We start from the raw sequence: 23,840 nt of genomic DNA, 5'->3' as shown, positions 1-23,840 counted from the left end.
TTGGTTGGATATAAAAACATAGAACAACTATTACGGTTTTTTGATGCTGATGTAAACCCACCTATTTTAGGGGAGTGCATTTAGATTCTCACTTCGGAAAAATCAAACAAGATAAAACTTTTTGTAATTTCATTAGAAATGTTTAATAAACAACATATCAAAAAGTTCTACTCGAGAAGTGGGTGCTTCATTTTTTATTAAACAAATGAACAGCGAAGTTAGATGTTTTTTTTAAATAACTCCGAAAAGATAATTTTTAGAAAAAAACTAACTTGACCACTGAAAAATTCAGAAAATTTTACAAAAATAACTTTATATAAAGATTTTTCTAAAATTAAATCTCTAGCTTCTGTAATTTTTTATTTATAACACTAAAGTCACCCTTCTCACGCACATTGGCGCAATGTAAACTAGCGTTGGAAGAAGTGCACTGTTGAGTTTTTTTAATGTCATTATTTAACTAATAGATGAAAATAAATTTTAAAAATTGGACATGAAAGAAGATGAAAAAAGCTATCTTATGGTTGTCATAAAGAGAAATAAAATGAATGGACATAAGTACGGTGTGGGAGGAAAGTGAGCCTTACATGAATTTTGTTTAAAAATGATTTAAAAATGTGTAATTAATACAATTTTACTTATAAAACTCTCAAATTTGCAAAACTTACCTCTCAATCATCTTACTAAACGATGTTTCATTCAAAAAAATTCTCAAAAATTTAATTCAAATAATACGCTGTCTCAAAAAATGTAATTTTTGAAAACTTCGTGGTTTTAAAGAATTCCCTCCAATTTAAGACGGTATTACTCAAGTTTGAATAAATAGAATACAGTTTTTTTGATATTTTTTTAAAGCTTAGGATATAATCTTTAAAAAACACTGAATTATTTTAGTATAAAAATGAAATAAACAATTTCTTTTTGAGAAAACTTAGAAAGATAACAAAAATGTAATACAAAAACCGAAAATTACCAGCTGAAAAAATGTATATACAGAGTGATCAAAACTTTTTTCTGAAAAACTTACCTAAAATATATTTAATATTAAGCTTCAACAATAATAAATGTTCAACAAAAAAATTTTTTTTAGCTCTTATACAGTAAATATATATTTATATTTGTCTGCGTAACTTGGAACCTATTGATAACTTTTTTAATATCAGTTTTACGAAAAAAAGTTATTCTTTATAAAATACTCTACATCATATATAACATAAGATGCAACTATCAAATATCAAATTTTGTTAATTTTGTACGAGGTATGTCAAAAAATATGAATTTCACTCAAGAGTAAAGTACCTTTATATATCACAATATATATATATATATATATATATATATATATATATATATATATATATATATATATAACTTAGGATATAATCTTAATATGCAAATATAAAATATTTATTATATCAATATTTTACGAGGTATATGTAAACAAATTATGTTTAGCGCAATAAATATATACCTTTATAGTTCACAATATTTCGATTAGAAGAGTGTAATTGCATATTGACACATCGTTTTTAGTGCTGAACAACTTTCCATAATAACAATTTTCAGTATTATGAAAAATAGAGCTATTTTACTCCTAACTGAAATGATTATTTATTGACATATCTTGTAAAAAATTGATAAAAATTGATATTTTATGATTGCATTTAAAGTTTTAGAATATGCAGAGCTTTTTACTAAGAATAACTTTTTTATTTATGATGCCATCGCAACAATTTTTTGAATATGTAAGAGATAGATTTTGAATAATTTGTTCTTTCTTTCTAATACATTTTAATTTTTAATATTATTGTGAATATTATTTGTTTATCTTTTTTTTTAAGAATGAAATTCCATATTTGTTTGATTTAATTCTACTTGTTTTTCATTTAAATATCCGCCATTTTGGATCCGCCATTTTGAAATTTGAATTTTTAATCTTTAATTTAGATTCAACACCCTCTTAAAAATAAAGACAATAAATGTTTTAGAAAAATGTTCTTTTTTATGTTCTTCTTAGAAAATCCGCATTTTGGATCCGCCATTTTATAGTTTATAATGTTAACATTTAAGTTAGGTTTATCAAAGCTCTCAAAAATAAATATATGTAGAAATAAATACATTTTGTAAAGAAATTATGATTTTACAACTATTTTTTAAGTTATCCGGCATTTTGGATCTGCCATTTTATAATCTAAATTATCAAAATTTGATTCAGGTTGAGGAACCTCTCAAAAATATCTACATATATGTAAACAAACACTAAACAAAACTAAAATAAAAATATTTTTTATCAAAATAAAATGTTGAATTCACCCATATTCTTAACATTATTTATACAAAACAATTGTTATTGTTCAAAAAATTAATAAACAATTAGCGGCGAAATTTGTGAGTAGAACTTTTTACTTTAACATATTTATAAACTAACAAAAAAAGATTTAGAAAAATATAACTTTGTTTGATTTTTTCCGAAACATTGTATCTTTTCGTTCTAATTGCACTCCCCTATTTTAGTAGGATCCAAAGCGGCAAGTAACTTTGGGGCAATTTCAACAAAATGGTGGTTAAATTTGTCTGCTAAATTATTATTATCATCACTAGCTACTTTTGAGTTATTTTGTTTCCCGACTGTTAAGACTACTTTTAGCTGCTTTTAATTTAATTGAATATTCTGTCTTTGCCAAATGAAGGACTGGCTTAAGATTACTATTTTGCTGACAGATCGTTTCTAAATGTTTTAGCTGATCCCTTAAATTGTACAGTTGCTGCGTAAACCAATTCGAACGTGTACATTTTTTGGGTTTACATTTAAGTAGTGGAAAATGGGACCGAAAGTAATTTTGGATAGTATTTAAAAAGCTAATGATTTACACCAAGTTAAATGACAACCTCTTTCCAATTCTCCACGCCCATAGCCTTCAGATCTCCTGCTATATTATCTCTCCACCGGAGTCAAGGGCGTCCACGTGGTCTTCTTTCAGTTGGGACTTCCTCCTACACCAGTCTTACTGTTCTTTGGTCAGAATGTCTTCTGAGTTGTCCTGCCCATTGGAGTCTTCTGGATTTTATTTCTTTTATGATGTTGGCGTCTGGGTAAAGTTCTTCGAGCTCTTTGTTAGTTCTTATCCTATACTGCCCTGATCCTTCATCCAGAACATGCCCAAACATCTTCCTTAGGATTTTTCTTTCCAAAACACGTAGTCTTTCTTCGTTTGCCTTTGTTATCGTCCACGTCTCGGGTTCATACATCACAACGGGTTGTATGATTGTTTTATACACTTGTATCTTCGTACGTCTTGTTATAGACCAGGGCGCATCTGTAAAAATATTGGTACATTTGGACGTTGAGAGGTGACTCAAATTTTTTTGCAGAAATTGCTTGAAAATAATTCAAATAATAATATTTGAGTTATCCTCCCTCTCAAAAAGGTCCGGAACATTGTTTAAATAATCAAAATGTCAAAAAATGAAGGAAAAATTCGATTTTTTCTCCGTTTTTTGATTATAACTTTAAAAGTATTCATTTTCCAGAAAAGTTGTATTAACCTAAAAGTTGCGTAATTAAATTTGCTACAATATAGAATTGGCTAAATATTTAAAAAATAGTCGCCCTTGTTGAAAAATAGCAATAATTGCGAAAAAACCATACAAAAACAAGTATTCGCATTTTACGTTTTTGAACCATTTAGGCTAAACTTAGCACCTTCATATTTTACCCAGAAAAACTTTAGAATACAGTAAAACAATACTGTAAATTTCATTAAGATCGGTTCAATAGATTTTGCAAAATAAATTTTGCAATCCAGCTTTCGCAAAAAAATTCATTTTTTCAAAATGTTACAGGACTGAAACTAAAGCAGATAGCAAGTTGATTTTTTTTTGCATATATAAGTGTACTGTACCTTTCATTTGCAATTTGCAAAATTAAAATCGATTAACTACCACGGCGTCACCAATTTTTTTTTAAATAAACATTAATTATTCGTACTACGCGCAGGACAGCGGATAATTTGCTCTGATTGGGCATTCCAATGACCTTTGATAATGATTGATACATTTTAATTTTTATTACATTTCGGTATAAATAAATAAATTTGTTTATTGCAAAATAAAAACACACAATCTATTCTTTGAAATAACACTTTTTTAGCAAAAACTTTCTTTGTTCATATATTTTAACTTAGAGAATAAAAGTTTAATATTTTTAAACATATGCAATTGTTTAAACAATATTTCACAAACAATAATAAAATTAGTTTGATTTTTGTGGAATTAAAATATTAAAATACAACAAAATATAGAGTAAGAAAATAATATATTAGATAATGATTGGAAGAAATTTTGGTGGAAATCAACTTGTGTGAATCGAACACCGCTGTCCTGCTCGTAGCACCAATAATTAATGTTTATTTAAAAAAAATCCTGACGCCTTGATAGTTAATCGATTTTAATTTTGCAAATTGAAAATGAAAGGTACCGTACACTTCTATATGCAAAAAAATTTCAACTTGCTATCTGCTTTATTTTCAGTCTTGTAACATTTTGAAAAAATGAATTTTTTTTTGCGAAAGCTGGATTTCAAAATTTATTTTGCAAAATCTATTGAACCCATCTTAATGAAATTTACAGTACTGTTTTACTATATCATAAAGTTTTTCTGGGTGAAATATTAAGGTCCTAAGTGTAATACAAATGATTGAAAAACGTAAAATGCGAATACTTGTTTTTGTATGGTTTTTTTCTCAATTATTGCTATTTCGCAACAAGGGTGACATTTTTTAAATTTTTAACCAATTCTATATTGTAGGAAATTTAATTACACAACTTTTATGTCAGTACATCTTTTCTCGGAAATGAATACTTTTAAAGATATAATCCAAAAACCAAGAAAAAAATCGAATTTTTACTTCATTTTTTGACATTTTGATTATTTAAACAATGTTCCGGACCTTTTTGAGAGGGAGGATAACCCAAATATTATTATTTAAGTTATTTTCAAGAAATTTCTGCAAAAAAATTTGAGTAACCTCTCAACGTCCATCTCAAAACAGATGGGCCCTGGACTATTAGTTGTTTCGATTTTATAAGGTTTTGGAGGGCAAAAAGACTATGTTGCCGGCGTGTGTGATTCGGTAAGATTATTTCATGAATAAAACTGATCAAAACAGAAAAATTTTTTACGATTTATGAAATGGGAGTGAAACGAAATTTACGAAATGTGAAAACATAGAATTATCCATGTCCGTTTGTTCCAGAGACTTTACAACAAAACTGCTCCGTCATTAGAGCAGATATAATGAAAACTGAGGTGTAAACTGTTGTCGAAAGACGAGAAATTTGACCTCAGACTTCCGGTTTTAGAATTGCAAACGAAAGTACTGTTTTAAAGTCTCCGAATAGAACAAACGGTATATTATTTGACGCGTTTTAGCAAGACGAGAATAAGTGTATACTTACAGTTTTTATACTACTTCCAGTTAAATAGATTTAACCGGAAGTGCGACATCATAGTCACAAAAATAGTACCTAGTACCTACATGTGATATGTCTTCTTCTTAACGTGCCCTATCAAGTCCCCTTGACGTTGGCGATTAACATGGCGAAACTGTCTCTGTCTCGAGCTATTCTAAATAGTTGCTCTGCTTTCTTTATACCTGTCCACTCCCTGATATTCTTCAACCAAGAGGCCTGCTTTCTACCAATTCCTCTGCGTCCTTCGATTTTACCCATCATAATAAGTTGAAGAATATTATACCGGTCTCCCCTTACTACGTGTCCAAAATAGGCCATCTTTCTATATTTGATGTTATCAAGCAGCTCACGGGTAGCATTTGCTCTCTTAAGGACTGCCACATTTGTCAGCATAGCCGTCCATGGTATTTTTAGAATACGTCTGTGCAGCCACATTTCAAAGGCCTCCAAACAGTTAATGGTGGATATTTTTAATGTCCATGCTTCGACACCATACAAGAGGACTGACCAAATGTAGCATTTAATCATGCGCTTTCGAAGTTGAAGTTGCAAGGTATCATTACAGAAGAATGACCTCATTTTTAATAATGTCGTGCGGGCTATCTCGATTCTACATTTTATCTCTTTATCTGGATCTAGTTGTTCAGTAATATGGCAACCAAGATATTTAAAACTGGGTACTCTTTGAATCATATGACCATCAACATATAACCGTGAATCTTGATGGGCCAAACGGCTAAATACCATGTACTTTGTTTTTGAACAGTTTATATTTAGGCCAAACTCTCTTCCCACTCTGTCAATGACATTTAAAAGGTGTTGTAATCCATTCATATCATCACTTAAAATAACTGTATCGTCTGCATATCTGATTGTATTTATCAGAATTCCATTAACCTTCACACCCCATTCCAAATTATGCAGCGCTTCCTTAAATATTCTATCTGAATACAAATTGAACAACAGTGGGGACAGTATACAACCCTGTCTGACGCCTCTTTGTATTTTGCATATTTCTGTTGATTTTCCATTTATGCAAGCTGTCGCTGTTTGACGCCAGTATCATTTTTCTATGATTCGTACATCTTGACTATCAACTCCTTTATCCTTTAGTATTTTAATTAATTTGTGATGTTGTACTCGATCAAAGGCCTTCTCATAGTCAATAAATACAGCAAAGACGTCTTTCCTTTGATCTCGGCATTTCTGCAATAACACATTTAGTGCAAAGAGTGCGTCCCGGGTTCCCAGTCCATTTCTGAAGCCAAATTGTGTTTCATCCTGGTCTTCTTCACATTTATCTCTGATTCTACTGTGGATGATACGTAGAAAGATTTTCAAGGTGTGGCTCATAAGGCTTATCATTCTATAGTCGCTACAATTTTTCGGACGTTGTTTTTTTGGTAGGGTTATGAATTCGGACTTTAACCAATCTTCAGGGATATCACCAGTCGAATAAACATCATTGAAAAGTTTGACTAGTATTCCAATGTTTTCCTCATTTATGAGCTTTAACATTTCTGTAGGTATGTTGTCGGGACCAACGGCTTTATTGTTTTTTGCCAATTTTGTGATATGTCTATTATCGCATATTGAAAAGTCGATCTCCGGTTTTGACATCATTTCCGGTTAAAAAGTTATGACCGGAAGTTTGACCAAAATGGCTAAAATTTGTGAAATCATATATCAATCAACATAAATTTACACGAAGAGCTCAAATATTAACTTCCGGTCACGTTGGGTGAAAACTTGTGCTTTTTATTGTATTTTAAAACAAAGATTGCGCAATAATGCGCGAAAACTCATTCCCAAAATTTTAGTCCAAAAGATATTAAAATTCACAATGCCCAGTATATTATCAGATCGAAATAAAATATGGAAATGTGCACATTATACAGGGTGTCCCGAAAAGATTGGTCTACAGATTCTGGGGTCAAAAATAGGTTGATTGAACCTCACTTACCTATATACAATAGTGCACACAAAAAAAGTTACAGCCCTTTGAAGTTACAAAATGAAAATCGATTTTTTTTTATATATCGAAAACTCTTAGAGATTTTTTATTGAAAATGGACCTGTAGCATTCTTATGACGGCAACATCATAAAAAAAAATTAAAGTGAAATTTGTGCACCCCATAAAAATTTTATGGGGGTTTTGTTCTTTAAACCCCCCCAAACTTTTGTGTACGTTACAATTAAATTATTTTTGTGGCACCATTAGTTAAACACAATGTTTTTAAAACTTTTTGGCCTCTTAGTACTTTTTCGATAAACCAGTGTTTATCGACATATTTTGAATATTTGTCGAATCCACCACATATTTGTATATGGTAAGTACGATTATAGAGACCTGTTAATAATCTGAAAATTTATTTATAATTTACATTTTTAGGTATATTTTGAAAAAGAAGCCGCATCTCCATAAAAGGTGACTTGTCAAAAAAAACTAAGAGGCAAAAAAGTTTTAAAAACACTGTGTTTAACTAATGGTACCACAATAATAGTTTAATTGGAACGTACACAAACATTTGGGGGTTTAAAGGAACAAAACCCCCATAAAATTTTTATGTAAATATATTAAAAAAGAAGCCGCATCTCGATAAAAACTGGCTAATCGAAAAAATACTAAGAGGCAAAAAAGTTTTAAAAACGTTGTGTTTAACTAATGGTGCCACAATAATGACTTAATTGGAACGTACACAAAAGTTTGGGGGGGGGTTTAAGGGAACAAAACCCCCATAAAATTTTTATGGGGTGGACAAACTTCACTATAATTTTGTTTTAAGATGTTCCTGCCATATGAATGATACATGTCCATTTTCAATAAAAAATCTCTCATAGTTTTCGGTATATCGAAAAAAATCGGTTTTCATTTTGTAACTTCAAAGGGCTGTAACTTTTTTTATGAGCACATTTGTACTAAGGTAAGTTAGGTTCAATCGAACTATTTTTGACCCCAAAATGTGTGGTATAATTTATTACCAATCTTTTCGGGACACCCTGTATACAATCTTTTTACCATGCTTCTTGTAGGAAAGTTTTGGAAAGAGCGATTAATTCTGCAGAAGTATAAACCCAAACGCAACTTCAATAACTTTCTTTAAAGTAGTCGTATACTAAATATACTTTTTCAGTTAATAATGAGCAATGAGGATTAGTTACGATTCTTTAGAAGGGATCTTAATAACTTTCTTAATAGGAAAGTTTGAGTTAACAACTTTCATCTTTGCATTCAATACAGAAAGAAAAGATTGCGGTTGGCAGGGTTTCGGATGTTTTTCGAATGTAAATAATTAGTTTGTAAATTTTTCTTCGGTATATGGAAACTACGGATTCTCCGTCAAAGTCTTAAGACTTTAATTAGCTGACAGTACAATTCAAAAGATGAATAGAACAGAATTATAGAGATCCGCAGATCTGTCAGTTATAGTATATTAAGTATGGAGGATGGTAAGGGTTTTATACCGATTGAAGACAATTGTTTGGAGGAGGAGCGGAGCGACGACTCCAATTATTGTCTGAGATCGGTTACCCTTAACGTTCGACATGCTTATAACGTTTTTTGCACGATTGATACCATTATAAATTATAAAATTAAACATTTTCGTCATATTGACTAGTTTCATTCATTTTATCAAGATAGATACTTTGGTTGTTAGGTAGTAACTAGGGTGCATAACAACAATGGAGAATTGAGTTTTTATTTAGTTGTCAATAATTTTAAGTACAATTTTGATTATTATAAATTAAAATATGAGCGAAAATAAATTTGAAGAAATTGAACGGGCTTGGGAAGAAGGGTGCTCCGCAATTATTTCCGAAAAATCCAAAATCCGTTATCAAAATACCTACCAAAGTTTTAAAAAATGGTTCGAAGGCAAGAATTTAAGAATCGGAGAAAAGACTCTATTGGCATATTTCGTTCAAAGAAATATGCAGTTGAAAGCTCCTGGAAGCCTCTGGGCAGAATATTCAATGATTAAATCCACCGTTTTTCTTTATGATGGCATTGATATTTCCAAGTTTTCAACTTTGATCGCGTATTTGAAGAGAAAAAATGTTGGATACTACTAATGTATGCGATTCTGCAGGAATTTCTGTTAGAAGTGAAACCACAGCCCAAACAAGTGGGATTTCATTAAATACACTGCGCGTCATAGAAAACGGGCACCCTAAAAAATGGGGCATTTTTAATTTCGCGTATCTCCTTAACCTGTTGTCCGATTTAAATGATTTTTTGAATATGATATAGCCTTATTCTTTGTCAATTTCCCTGTAATAAAATTTTTGCTAAACAGGTAAATTTTTATTGTATACAGGGTGTACGAATCAAACTGTGTTTTTTCTCCAAAGTTCGCAACACCCTGTGGAATATTCTAGCCTTTATAAAATACTAAAATTAAATTGCGACTATAGCCTCAGGTTTTCTGAATATTCTGTTTTTTTATTCATTCTCTTATGCTGGATAATACAAAAGTTATGTACTTTAACAACTAGTCATGTTCTTCATCAGTATAGGGTGTTTGTAAATAAGTGCGACAAACTTTAAGGGGCAATTCTGCATGAAAAAATAATGACCGTTTGCTTTATAAACTTAAGTCCGCAAATGCTTCGTTTACGAGACAAGGGATGTTGAATTTTTTTTACAAACTGACGATTTATTTCATTGCCCTAAAACCGGTTGAGACATGCAAATGAAATTTGGTAGTTTCTAAGAGATAGTTATTACGAATTTTTTGACTTGCAATCAAGAATCTTATATTCACTATTGGCGTGCATACGGGTAATATGACCGATCATATTACCCGTATGCACGCCAATGGTAAATATAAAATTTTTAATTGTATATCACAAAATGTGCAATAACTAAGTACGTCTTAAAACCCACCAAATTTCATTTGCATATCTCAACCGGTTTTAAAGCAATAAATAAATCGTCAGTTTGTAAAAAAAAATTCAACATCCCGTATCTCGCAAACGAAGTATTTGCGGACATACGATTATAAAGCAAATTGTCATTATTTTTTAATGCAGAATTACCCCTTAAAGTTTGTCGCACTTGTTTAGAAACACCCTGTACTGAAAAAGAACATGGCTAATTGTTAAAGTACCTAACTTTTGTATTATCCCATATAAGCGAATGAATCAAAAAGCAGAATGTTGAGAAAACCTGAGGCTATAGTTGGGTTTTAATTTCAGTATTTTATAAATGCTAGGATATTCCACAGGGTGTTGCGAACTTTGAGAAAAAAACACAGTTTGATTCGTACACCCGGTATATAATGAAAATTTACCTGTTTGGCAAAAATATTATTACAGTGATATTGACAAAAAATGAGGCTATAAGGTATTCAAAAAATTACTTAAATCGGACAACAGGTTTAGGAGATACGCAACCTCAAAAACTACCCATTTTTTAGGGTGCCCGTTTTCTATGACGCGCAGTTTAATTTAACAAATTGTACCATACGTTTCAATATTAATAAATAATTCGTTAGTTTTCTTTATTCTTTCAAAAAATAAATTAAAATTAAGAGATTTTTTAACTCGACGGTAAGTGAATTACTTACCGTCAAGTTGGAGTACTTACCGTCGAGTTGGATTACTTACCGTCGAGTTGCTAGTAAATGTCACCTACTGACGTAAAATCTGTCACGGTAAACAGTCAAAAATGATCAATCGTGCAAAAAAGATTTTTAAGCATCTTTATGAACAAACATAAATATAAACAAATTATCCGTAAATTCTCATCTAAGATAAATCCAATAAAAAACCATGCTTCAGCCAAGATGTAAAACAAAAATGCAGAGAACAATGGGATGCATTTTTAAGATTTAGAAGGAATACAGGAAGAATATGACGATTACAAAAGAGTGAGGAACGAAACACACATATTAATAAATAAGATAATCACTGAGAAATATAGCAATTAGAGGAGCAAAGAAGTAAATATGGAAAACAATAAGAACCCAACGCAAAGAAGTCAATGAGATAGTAGCAAGTACACAAATATAAGTATAACTACAGGGTGTCCAGAAACTCTACCGACAAATGAAAACAGGAGATTCCGCAGATAATTTAAAGACAATGTATCCCAATTCACCTAGTCCGAAAATGCTCCCTAAAGGAGCAAGAGCTATTTGAAGATGGCGTCTGGTAATTAGTTTTTCTTAAATATCTTTAGAACGCTTCTATTAAGAAAAACGAAAATCAATACACATATTTATGCTTCAAAGATAAATCGATTCCATCCATTGCAAATTTCTAGTACCGGTCATAGGCGTCCGTTTTGGGTAGGGCAACAGTTATATTATCGCACAACTTTTTTGTTTTTAATTTTTAAGCATTTTTGAGTCTGGATTATTAAAAAGTAAGGTTTTGTAGTACTAAAATATACTCTTACTTTAAGTCGATAGGATACACCGTTTTCTACGTGTTACGGAAACGTATAAATTCCACTGTCAGAGAACAAGACAAAAGGCTTCTACGAGAAACAACCTTCTCCGGAAACTTGTAGGGAGCAAGTGGGGTGCAAACCCCCAGGCCTTAAAGTCAACAGCTAAGGCCTTATGTTTCTCAACAGGGGAATATGCTTGTTCCGTTTGGGGTAGATCTAGACACGCCCAACAAGTCACCACGGCGTTAAATGAAACGTAGAATAATGACCGGTTACATGAAGCCTATCCCTCTACCTCTACTGTACCGGGCAGCTGGATTCGCATTACCAGACGACCGTAGATGCGCCTCACAATATGTGGAGAAGTTCAGGCAAACTTTCGATGAAAGGCACCAATTCTACGGGTTTGACGAACCGCCAGGAACCATCCGATTTAAATCAAGGAAAAGGTTTATGAGAAATGTCAGCGTCGAACCACCAGAACTGTCCCCCTACATCCAGAACGACCTAATGGAATGAACCTGGACTATAGAACCTGGCGGACACTCAACCGCATACGCACAGGTGTTGCGTTGCCCCTGTAAAACAGAACCTCATTAAATGGGGCATCAAGACAAATAACGACGCACTTTGTGAATGTGGGGAAATACAGAACTTGGAACACCTGAGAGTATGCAGACTTTGACCGGGGTCCGGACAAATAAACCGCGGACAAACAATCCCGGACAAAAAATCCCCACAAATTATCCCTGGACAAAAAATTCCCGGACAAAAAATCCCCGGACAAATAATCCCCGGACAAAAAATCCCCACAAAAAATCCCGGACAAAAAATCCCCAAGAAATATTTTCTGCCGAATAGTTCTCTAAAAGTTTTCCCGAAATTTTAACAAATTTCGAATTTTAATTCCATGTTGAAAACTTCAAATTTTACATGACAAAAGAGTGTGAGTTTTTTCAAAAATTGTGGAAGATATGCGGAATGAGCTAAGGCCCCGTTTTCATGACAGGCGCTTAACGCGCGTTTTGATAACGCGCGATTACAACTACATACATTTTATTGAAGACCGTTCACATGCTAACGCGCGTTTTAGGTCATTAAGACGGGCGCTGGCATGTGAAAGGTCTCAAGTAAAATGGGACATCTTGGATATTAAAGCACCCTAAAATATGTCTATGTAGATATTGGCATTGGATCCGACTCGGTCCGACCGTCACATGTAACACCGTTGCCGTATCCTCTATTTTTTCATACTATCACGTTACAATTTTTTATGATATTATATTTGTGTGTGAAATGTATCATTTTTGTGTATTTTAGGTATGTTCTAATATGTTATGTATATATGTATAGGTTTTTACTTGATTATTTTAAATCATTGTGACGTTTAACTTGCTAGAAACCTTGTAATATTGTGTAATGTGTTAAAAGTAAGTAGATTTGAAACACCAATTAAGTAAAGTTGATTATGTTGTTGTTTTCAACAATTTTGAAAAAATGTGAAAACATTGAATTGTACACGTCCGTCTGTCCGTCCGTCCGTCTTGTCTGTCTGGTTGCAAACTCAACTCCTCCGTCATTATACCAGGTAGAATGACAAATGAGGTGTCAAATGAAAGCTTATCCAAGGATGGTACTAAAGGTGAGAAATTTAACCTAGGCTCTCTGTCCGTCTGTCTGTCCAGCTGCGTATATGATTCCTTCGTCACTATACCAGGTAGAACAACAAATGAGGTGTCAAATGAAACCTTATAATCCAAGGATGGTACTAAAGGTGAGAAGTTTGACATAGGCTGTCTGTCCTGCTGTTCGTCCGACCGCGAATATAACTCCTCCGTCACTATAACAGGTAGAATGACAAATGAGGTGTCAAATGAAAGCTTATAATCCAAAGATGGTACTAAAGGTGAGAAATTTCTTTACGATCCTTGTATTATAAGCTTTCATTTGACACCTCATTTGTCATTCTACCTGACGGAGGAGTTATATTCGCGGTCAGACAGACGGACAGACAACCTAGATCTAATTTCCCACCTTTAGTACTATCCTTGGATTATAAGCTTTAATTTGACACCTCATTTGTCATTATACCTAGTATAATGACGGAGAAGTAAATGTTTTTATTCTATTATTTTTGTAGGTACATTTAACATTGATTGAAATTATGAAAGAAATATATAGAAAACAGCATGGCAACACTGTACATAAAAATTCAGCCACATTTATCTGTGCCGGCTGTGCGTTACATAGGGTGCTTTAATATCCAAGATGTCCGTAAAATGTATGTACGTATGTAGTTGTAATCGCGCGTTAAGCGTCTGTCATGAAAACGGGGCATTTGCTCATTCGCCATATTTTCCACGATTTTTGAAAAAACTCACACTTTTTTGACATTCATAATTTAAAGTTTTCAGCATGGAATTGGAATTCGAAATTTGTTAAAGTTTCAGGAAAACTTTTATGCCTGGTTGCACCAACAGATCTTAAGCTCCAGCTTAGCTAAGCTCTACTTATAGATAGGGCCTCCTTGATTATCATATACGTTGCACCATAATTTTAGATTCTTACCTTATTATCAATTATGTCTATTATTATATTATGGTATTCTTATTGTAATATATTATAATTATATTATATTAATTCTTATGGTATTCTCGACTTAAGCTTAAGATCTGTTGGTGCAACCGGGCATTAGAGAACTATTCGACAGCAAATATTTCTTGGGGATTTTTTGTCCGGGATTTTTTGTAGGATATTTGTCCAAAAAATTTTGTGGGGATTATTTGTCCGGGGTATTTTGTGGAGACTTTTTGTCCGGGGATTATTTGTCAGGTGATTTTTTGTCCGGGGATTTTTTGTCCAGGGATAATTTGTGGGGATTTTTTGTCCAGGATTATTGGTCCGGGGATTATTTGCCCTAGCTTCCTTTGCCCATCACAGTGCACCCTCGATAATTTATGGCTCGCCAATACAAAGGGTGTATTCATATTGGTGTAACTCATTATTAAATGTCAAACTTGCTTTTGTTTTGTTATAATAGATTAATTTATTTATAAGAACAGAAAACTACATATTTTTTCCAGCTGTATGTTTTTTTTAGATAAACTTACTACAAGTGTACCTTTTAAAGTTAAAAACATAAATATTCTCATTTGAAAGCTGTATAATTATTTAAACAATTTTTATTTAAACAAATTAAAATTTTGTGTTATAATAAATAAATTAATTTATTATAACAAAACAAAAGCAAGTTTGACATTTAATAATGCGTTAGTTCGATGGCTCTACTCGAGTTACTTGGGAACAAAAAAAGAATGAAGGAAATTGCTCCATGGGAAGCCGAGAAAATGCATTTTGGTGTAACGTATACCGATTTTGAACTTTGAGGGTTACATTTTCTCCAACCTAATTTTTGATTGGAATTTTGCTATTTTTGGCAATTTTCACACGTATTATCGATAGTTTTTATTAAAATAATATATGTTATGAGTATTTTAAGGATATGAAAATTGGTGTGGAGGAAGAGGACAAAAACAAAAAGGTGATGGTTTGAAAATTATGATGCTATTGTTTATATCTTTGCCGTAAATTCCTGTCAATTTTGACCGGTTGTATCTCAGGAATTGCTCATCATATTTAAAGGTTTTTCTTTTAGAAGAAGCGTCCTGCCGCTGTTTTTCGACTACTGTTTTTACAATTTAATTTAGTTTAATATTTCCCAAGATATTTTATTTGTTTATAAGACAAAAAATTCTTTATAATTTTAAAATATTCCTGAGGCCGCTTAAACAGTCCAATTTCAATTCTGTATAGTGCATTAGAAAGGTGTAGTGTCTTTTGATAAAAAAATCATAGTTACTCTTATGTATCATAATTATTGTCGTTATTATAGCGACCGTAAATTTTTAATTAACAATTCAATTGTTGCTAAACTGTTTATTCAATTTTCATGGACTTCTGTAATTATAATCTATACGAAAAGGGATTTTATATTACCAAGTTATTTAATTATTGATTAACAATTACTTATCTAAAATTTTAGTTGAAAATTAAAGATTTTGTTGGAAAAACCCGCTTTTTCCGGGGAAAGTTTTCGTCGAAGTAAATCGGAAAAACCACGTCTCTATGCAGAATTTAATTGCGGTGAATTTTTATTTGAGTGTTTTTGGTGTAAAGCTAAAATCTTTGGAGTTATAGAGCAAAAATTGAAAAAAACACGATTTTCGGGCGCCATTTTGTTTATAAAAAAAGTAGCTCACTATCTGCGAACTTTGCATACTTATATTAATAATATATACAATCATAAGATTCGATTCCAGCAATAAAATTGCTGGTAAATAACTTTTCCCAAAAATGGCCTATTCTCCAATAATCAGCCCAGACTAATATAATAGAATCAGAATCCCAAATAGCTAGAAGTTAAGTAAAGCCACGCTGTTTAAAGAAATGAGATAACCAGAATCCTTCTAATGCATCATCCAGCCTTCTGCGTTCAAAGTTGACTATATCGCCTGCCCTAATTTGTTACAGTACTGTAGTTCTTGAGCTTCCTGCCGATAATTCCCAGCGATTCTTTTGATGCCGTTTGTCCATCGTATATTTGGTCTATATACCAGGTCCAGAAACCCTACCGACAAACGAAGACAGGAGATTGCTCAGATAATTTTAAGACAATTTAACGCAATTCATCTAGTCCGGAAATGCTTCCTAAAGAGCTATTTGAAGTTGGTGTCTGGTAATTATTTTTTCTTAAATATCCCCAGAACGCTTCTATTTAGAAAAACGAAAATTGGTACAAATATTATCTTCCAGAGATAAATCGATTCTATCCATTGCAAATTTCTAGTACCGGTCATAGGCGTCCGTTTTGGGTAGGGAAACAGTTATATTATCGCATAACTTTTTTGTTTTTAATTTTTAAGCATTTTTGAGTCTGGATTTTTAAAATGTACGGTATTATAGTACTAAAAGGTACTCTCACTTTAAGTCGATAGGATACACCGATTTCTAGAAAAATCGATTTGAAAATTTTTCGTTTTTTGAATATCAAAAAATAAAAAATTCACAAAAAAACTATTTAGAAAAACGAAAACTGGTACGTTTATTTATATTCCAGAGATGAATCGATTTCATTAATTGCGAATTTCTAGTACCGGTCATATGCGTCCGTTTTGGGTAGGTCAACGGTTATTTTATCGCATAACTTTTTTGTGTTTAATTTTTAAGAATTTTTGAGACTAGATTATTAAGTTATGAGGTATTCTAGTACTAAAAGTTACTCTTGCTTTAAGTTGGTAAAATACACTGTTTTTTTTTAATTGTTTCATTTATTTTTCAAATTCAGGAAACGAAAAATTTTCAAATCGATTTTTCTAGAAAACTGTGTGTCCTACCGACTTAAAGCAAGAATACCTTTTGGTACTAGAATGCCTTACAATTTAATAATCCAGTATCAAAAATGCTTAGAAATTAAAGACAAATAAGTTATGTGATAAAATAACTGGTACTAGAAATTCACAATAGATGGAATCGATTTATCTCTGGATGATAAATATGTGTACCAATTTTCGCTTTTCTAACTAGATGCGTGCTGAAGGTATTTAGGAAAAATTAATTACAAAACGCCATCTTCAAAGAGCCCTAGCTCCCTTAAAAAGCATTTTCGGACTGGGTGAATTTGGTTAAATTCTTTTAAAATGATCTGAGGAATCTCTTGTATTCGTTTGTCGGTAGAGTTTTAGACACCCTGTATATCCTCACGGACAAAAATATTGCATATGCATGTGGAATGAAACCTTTTGTGCTGCAATTTTTAGCCCCCTGTATCATAGGAATAGGATTTCTTTCCCTCATGCGATGGTTTAAAGTATCACATAAATGCTAGAATCGGATTTAAATCTGATCTGGCCTATAAACTGGCCAATATAATTTTTAAATTGAATCTCATCAAGGTAAGTATTCACTATGCTAGCGATATGAAGACGTGCGTTAGCTGCAATATGTCATATCCAATATGGCTTTCAAGTGGCAAAACATGCTATTCTAAAAATGTTTTCAATGTACATATCAGTTGACAATCGCCTAATCTTCTTCTTCTTCTTCTTGACTGGCTTTACAACTCGGGGTGAGTCTTCGCCGCATCCACTATGACCCTCCATCGTCTGCGATTTTGCGCTTCGATTTGCCATTGTTGTACCCCAATCCTAGATAGATCGGTTTCAACATCATCCTTCCATCTTTTTCTAGGACGGCCCACTGATCTTCTACCGTCTGGTCTATCGAAGAACACTGTCTTTAGTACTCTGTCTTCCTCTGATTTTACTACATGACCTGCCCATCTTATCCGATTAGCTTTTATATGTCTGACGATGTTTTCAGTACCATATAGAGTCACCAATTCAGCATTGCGGCGCCTTCTCCACTCTCCTGTCAATTCATCCCTTTGAGGACCAAATATCATTCTGAGGACTTTCCTTTCAAATATCAGCAATTTATTTATTTCTCGCTGATGTAGAGTCCATGTTTCACTCCCATATGTAACAACTGGGCGAATAATTGACATGTACAGTATTAATTTAGATTGTCTTTTCAGCAGCTTAGATCTTAGTAATGATGATAGGGAGTATAATGCTCTATTTCCCGCAGCTATTCTTGCTGAGACCTCTTTTTCTATATGATTGTCCTCTGTGATTACTGCTCCCAGATATTTAAACTCTTTTACTACTTCAAAGTTGTGGTCATTAATAGTTACGTTCTGCCTAACTCTTGGTCTTGGATTTTTGGTCACCAGCATATATTTCGTCTTTTCTTCATTTATTCGAAGGCCCAGGTTACCTGTTTCCTCCTCGAGCTGTGAAAACACCTCTCTTACGTCTCTTGTAGAATGAGCGACTGAGGCCAACAATAGTTTTGATCCTCGATTTGCGAATCCCCCTGTTAGTTCAGACGATATTTTACTTATTGCGTATTCTAAAGCCAAATTGAATAGCAATGGTGATAAAGGGTCTCCTTGTCTAAGCCCTGATGTTATACTAAATGGCATCGATGTTCTGTTTCCTATCTTTACCTGTGCATATGAGTCTGCCACGCACATTTGAGTGAGCTGCACTAATTTTCTTGGTATTCCCATTTCTAGCATTGCTAGCCATAGTCTGCGTCTTTTTATCGAGTCATATGCTTGCTGGAAATCTACGAAGATTTGGTGTACATCTCGGTTGAATTCCCAGTTTTTTTCTAATATTTGTCGGATGGTAAATATTTGATCTATTGTTGACCTTCCACTTCGAAAGCCGCATTGGTAGTCGCCTAGAATATCTTCCGAATACGGAGTGAGTCTCTTTAGTAAGATAATTGATAGAATCTTATACGCTGTACTAATAAGCGATATGCCTCTGTAGTTTCGGAATTGCTCTTTATTTCCCTTCTTATGTATGGGTATTATAATCGCCTAATCACCTTCACGTATTCAGTAAGTGCTTTTACAACAATACAGCTCCATAGCACTATGCCGCCACCGCCAAAAATAATGCTCTGTATGACGTTACAACTCACATACTGTTGCGTCCATATGGTGAAAGATAGGCCAGATGTAACCTCATACAGCGTGTTAATTTTGGTGGTGGCGGTATAATGCTATAAAGTGGTATTTCTTGGAAAGGAGATACCGAATTTGTGGAGGTGATTGGGTGAATGACAGCTGATATGTACCGGGTGTCCCAATAAGAATGGCGCTCGGCCATATCTCAGGAACCGTTTATAGTAGAGCTTTGGGAAAAAAATTTTATAACAAAAGTTGCCTCGAGAAAAGCCTGGAAATTATTTTCATAATTGTAAGTCCACCGCTAGAGGGCGTAATTGAATATCAAAAATAAAAAATCGAAATTTTACAAAATTTGATCAATGAAAAGGCACTGGAAATCCGATTATCGTATTCTTTATAAAATTCTGCGCATATTTTATTTCACAAGTTTAAGTCTACCTGTGCAAATAAGAGGTGGGGGTGAGTGGGAACCTTGTTATGAAAAAATCGCTGTAAGTCCGGTTCTGCTTAATCGATTTTTGCAAACTTGGTATTGTTCAAAACAGCTCTTTTTCGTCAATGTAATAGTTATAATGTAGAAACAACCTATTACGTAATATGCCGGCTAGGAGTCGCTATTTATTTTCTTTTTAGAAATCTAGTTTTCTTTGGAAAATATTAAATGCAAGTATGTATTTTCTTCCTGTATTACAAAATTAGACCAAATTAGCAACAGAATACCGAAAACCGCATGTCTATACCTTTTTTCTATTTCGAGATATCTTAAGAAACGTGTAAATTTTAAACATAACTGTTGCTGTCATATAAGTGGAAATATATAGAAACAAGTAGTGTGCTATGGAAAAAAACAAAGAAACATTTTCCAGATGTCACCGTATATAATAAATCAAAACAAAATATGAAAAACTCGACTATTGGGGTGACGTCTTTGGGGATATTTCATTGCATATATTCTAGCCGCAACAGTTGCATTTCTTATGCATTCAAAGAATGTGGCTATCATGTCAAATGCTTCTTAGTTTGTAAGAATCATCTTGAATTTCACTCTGTATAAATTTTATATAAAATTTAATAGAAACAAACGGCAACAAACCATCAATGAGCAAATTTTTATGGTTTACTGATTTGACACATAATTTGACACATGATGACTTTTTGAAGTTAATACTTCTAACAGTTCTATTTTTTTCCATAGCACACTACTTGTTTCCACTTTGACTTCCTAATTTAGTTTACGGGTGACAATAACAGTTATGTATTTATCTTAGTTGGGAATAGGATAATTGATATTAAAATATAATGAAATAAAAATTAAAAATTTGTGTAGAAAATCTGACGTTTTTACATTTTATACGATTCATCGAGAGAAAAGCAAATGCGCAGAGGCAACCATTCATAAAAATTTATATATTAACGCTATTTTTTGGTATTATTTTAAGTATTAAAATTAGTGTAATATTTAAATAAAAATTAAAATAAACTGTTTCAAATATATTTATTTCGTTAAAATCATAATAATAGAAATATAACTTCTTACTCGCGTACAAAGTACACACTCTTTTTTTGTTATATTTTATAGTGTTATTTGTCTTCTTGTTGTTTTGATTCATTATATACGGTGACATCTGGACAATGTTCCTTTACTTTTTCAATAGCACACTACGTGCTTCTATATACATATTTCCACTTATATGACAGCAACCGTTATGTTTAAAATTTACACGTTTCTTAAGATATCTCGAGATAGAAAAAAGGTATCGACATGCGGTTTTCTGTATTCTGTTGCTAATTTGGTCTAATTTTGTAGTACGGGAAAAAATACATACTTGTATTTAATATTTTCCAAAGAAAACTAGATTTCTAAAAAAAATAAATAGCGCCTTCTAGCCGGAACATTACGTAATAGGCTGTTTCCAAATTATAACTATTACTTTGACAAAAAAGAGCTGTTTTCAACAAGACCAAGTTTGTAAACATAGATTAAGTAGAACCGGACTTTTTCACAACCGCGATTTTTTCGCAACAAGGTTCCCACTCACCCCCACCTCTTATTTGCACAGGTAGACTTAAACTTGTGAAATAAAATATGCACAGAATTGTATGAAGCATACGATGATTGGATTTCCAGTGCCCTTTCATTAGGCAAATTTTGTAAAATTTCGATTTTTTAATTTTTGATATTTAATTACGCCCTCTAGCGGTGGACCTACAATTATAAAAATAATTTCCAGACTTTTCTCGGGGCAACTTTTGTTATAAATTTTTTTTCCCAAAGCTGTAGTATAAACGGTTTCTGAGATATGGCCGAGAGCCATTCTTATTGGGACACCCGGTATATTAAAAACATTTTAGAAGATCATGTTTTGCCATTTGCCAGTCCTATTGGTTAACAAATTCGTGTTAATGCACCATGACGGAAGTCTCCCTGTCGGTAGAATAGTGAATACTTATCTTGATGAGATTAAATTTAAAAATTATATTGGTCACCATATAGACCACATTAAATTTAAATCCGATTATACCATTTATATGATACATTAAAACATCGCATTCGGGAAAGATACCCTATTTCTATGACACTGGGGGCGGGCAGCACAAAGAATTTTATTTCACACGCTAATTTTAAAATATGCAATATTTTTGTCCGTGAGTGTATAATAATCTTTAGAATTTTATACTAAATTAAAAAAAATATTGCAGTCAGCCACTGCTTTGCAAATTCATTAAATTCCTGCTGATATTTCAATTTTCTCGGCTGAATAAGTATGCAACTGTTGCCATTTGAAAAAGATTACAAAACTAAAAAAAGGCCCGAACGACACGGATAGGGGACGCTATTTAATAACCGGTTTGAAATGTTTTTTCATGCACTTTTTGATTTTTTCACTTTTTCCTTTTAAAAGATTTCTTAATTAGCGACTCGTTGATTTTTCAGCTGCTGCTGAGTTTTAATTCTGTACGAATTTTCTTTTGAAAGTTTTACACCTCCTTGATTTTTTAAGTAATTCAATTAAGCAAAGAACTTCGATAATAATGTGATAAGTTTTGGTACACTTTTTAAAACTTTTCATGCTTAAGGGTCGCCGGTCGGTAGAAAAATGGATAAAATGTTGCTTAATAGAGAAAACCTCTAAAATTTTTGCTAACAAAAGTTTTAGCCATAAATTCTACTATTTACTGTTTTAATTATTAATTAATAGATCTGTTAATTTATTCGTAAATTCTTTACTAATTTAAGTTTTAACAATCACAGATTAATTCAGAACAAATATTAACAGATCTTTTATCTTGTTTGCATTTTGTGTTAACTTAGGTCGCACGCTACATAAGATATCCACTTTTTTATGTAGTCAATTGAAAAGTTAATTTTTAGGCCTTAGCTTGCATTTGTTAGAGGACGCAATTTTATTTTTTTAATGTGTAGGGCAACGGCGGATCCAGCAGCCTTGCAAGGAGGGGGCAAGGAAATAAAATTTTTCTCGTCACTCGCGTTCGCAGGATTCTTTTTCGGAATGGGCTGTTACTTTCTTTTACGTCATGTACCATGTCCTTTCAGAACGTTGGTTACTATCATAGCTATCTTAATTTTATTCACTGTCACCCTAAATCAACCACGAAGTGCTTCTTCGTCCTGGACTGCGATTTTCGCTTGCATAATATTTTTTAGCAACCTATATTTGAAATTTCTCATTACATGTCCAAAATACTCCACTTTTCTCTTATTGATGCCTTCTATAATCTCAGCAGTCCTGCTGAGACGTTCTAGTATTGAGAAGTTTTGAATCTTCTTCACCCAAAATCCTTTTAAAATTCTTCTATAGCATCACATTTCGAAAGCCTCGAGGCGATTTAAGTAGATCGATTTTATTCACAGTCCAAGACTCGACACCAAGCAGTAAGACTGGGAACACGTACCTACTTCGGAAAAGGAATTCTGTTTTATGTTTCAGTTATTCAGTTATTAACAGGACATAAAACCCACTATTTATTTTCAATCGTAATTATCTCTTCCTAAAAAAAAAGGCGATACCAGGCGAAGTCCCAAGGAGGGGGCAATTGACCCCATTGACCCCCCTTGGATTTGCGCCTGGTGTAGGGGGGTATGTAGAAGCTTGTGGGGTCGCCACCCTTGTCCCCCGGCGCCATCTTGGAAAAAGGGGTTCAAAGTGTTTTCGCGCTGTATCTCGTAAACTAAACATAAAATGTTAAGGTAAATTTTCTACAATTTTATTTCTATTACTTTTTATCGTGAAAATTATCTACATATAGAGAGAATAAAATTACGGAAATGATGAAAACGTTAATAACTGATAATAAAAAGAAAGATAAGGAACTAGAGGATATAAAAAACATGGTAGGTGAGTTGGTAGGAGAAATGGAAGAACCTCGAAAAGAGAATAGCGAGTACAAAAAAAAGCTTAAACAAATAA

Source organism: Diabrotica virgifera, chromosome 7, assembly GCF_917563875.1.
Source record: "Diabrotica virgifera virgifera chromosome 7, PGI_DIABVI_V3a".
Taxonomy (NCBI): Eukaryota; Metazoa; Arthropoda; class Insecta; order Coleoptera; family Chrysomelidae; genus Diabrotica; species Diabrotica virgifera.
This window is presented reverse-complemented; position numbering follows the sequence as displayed.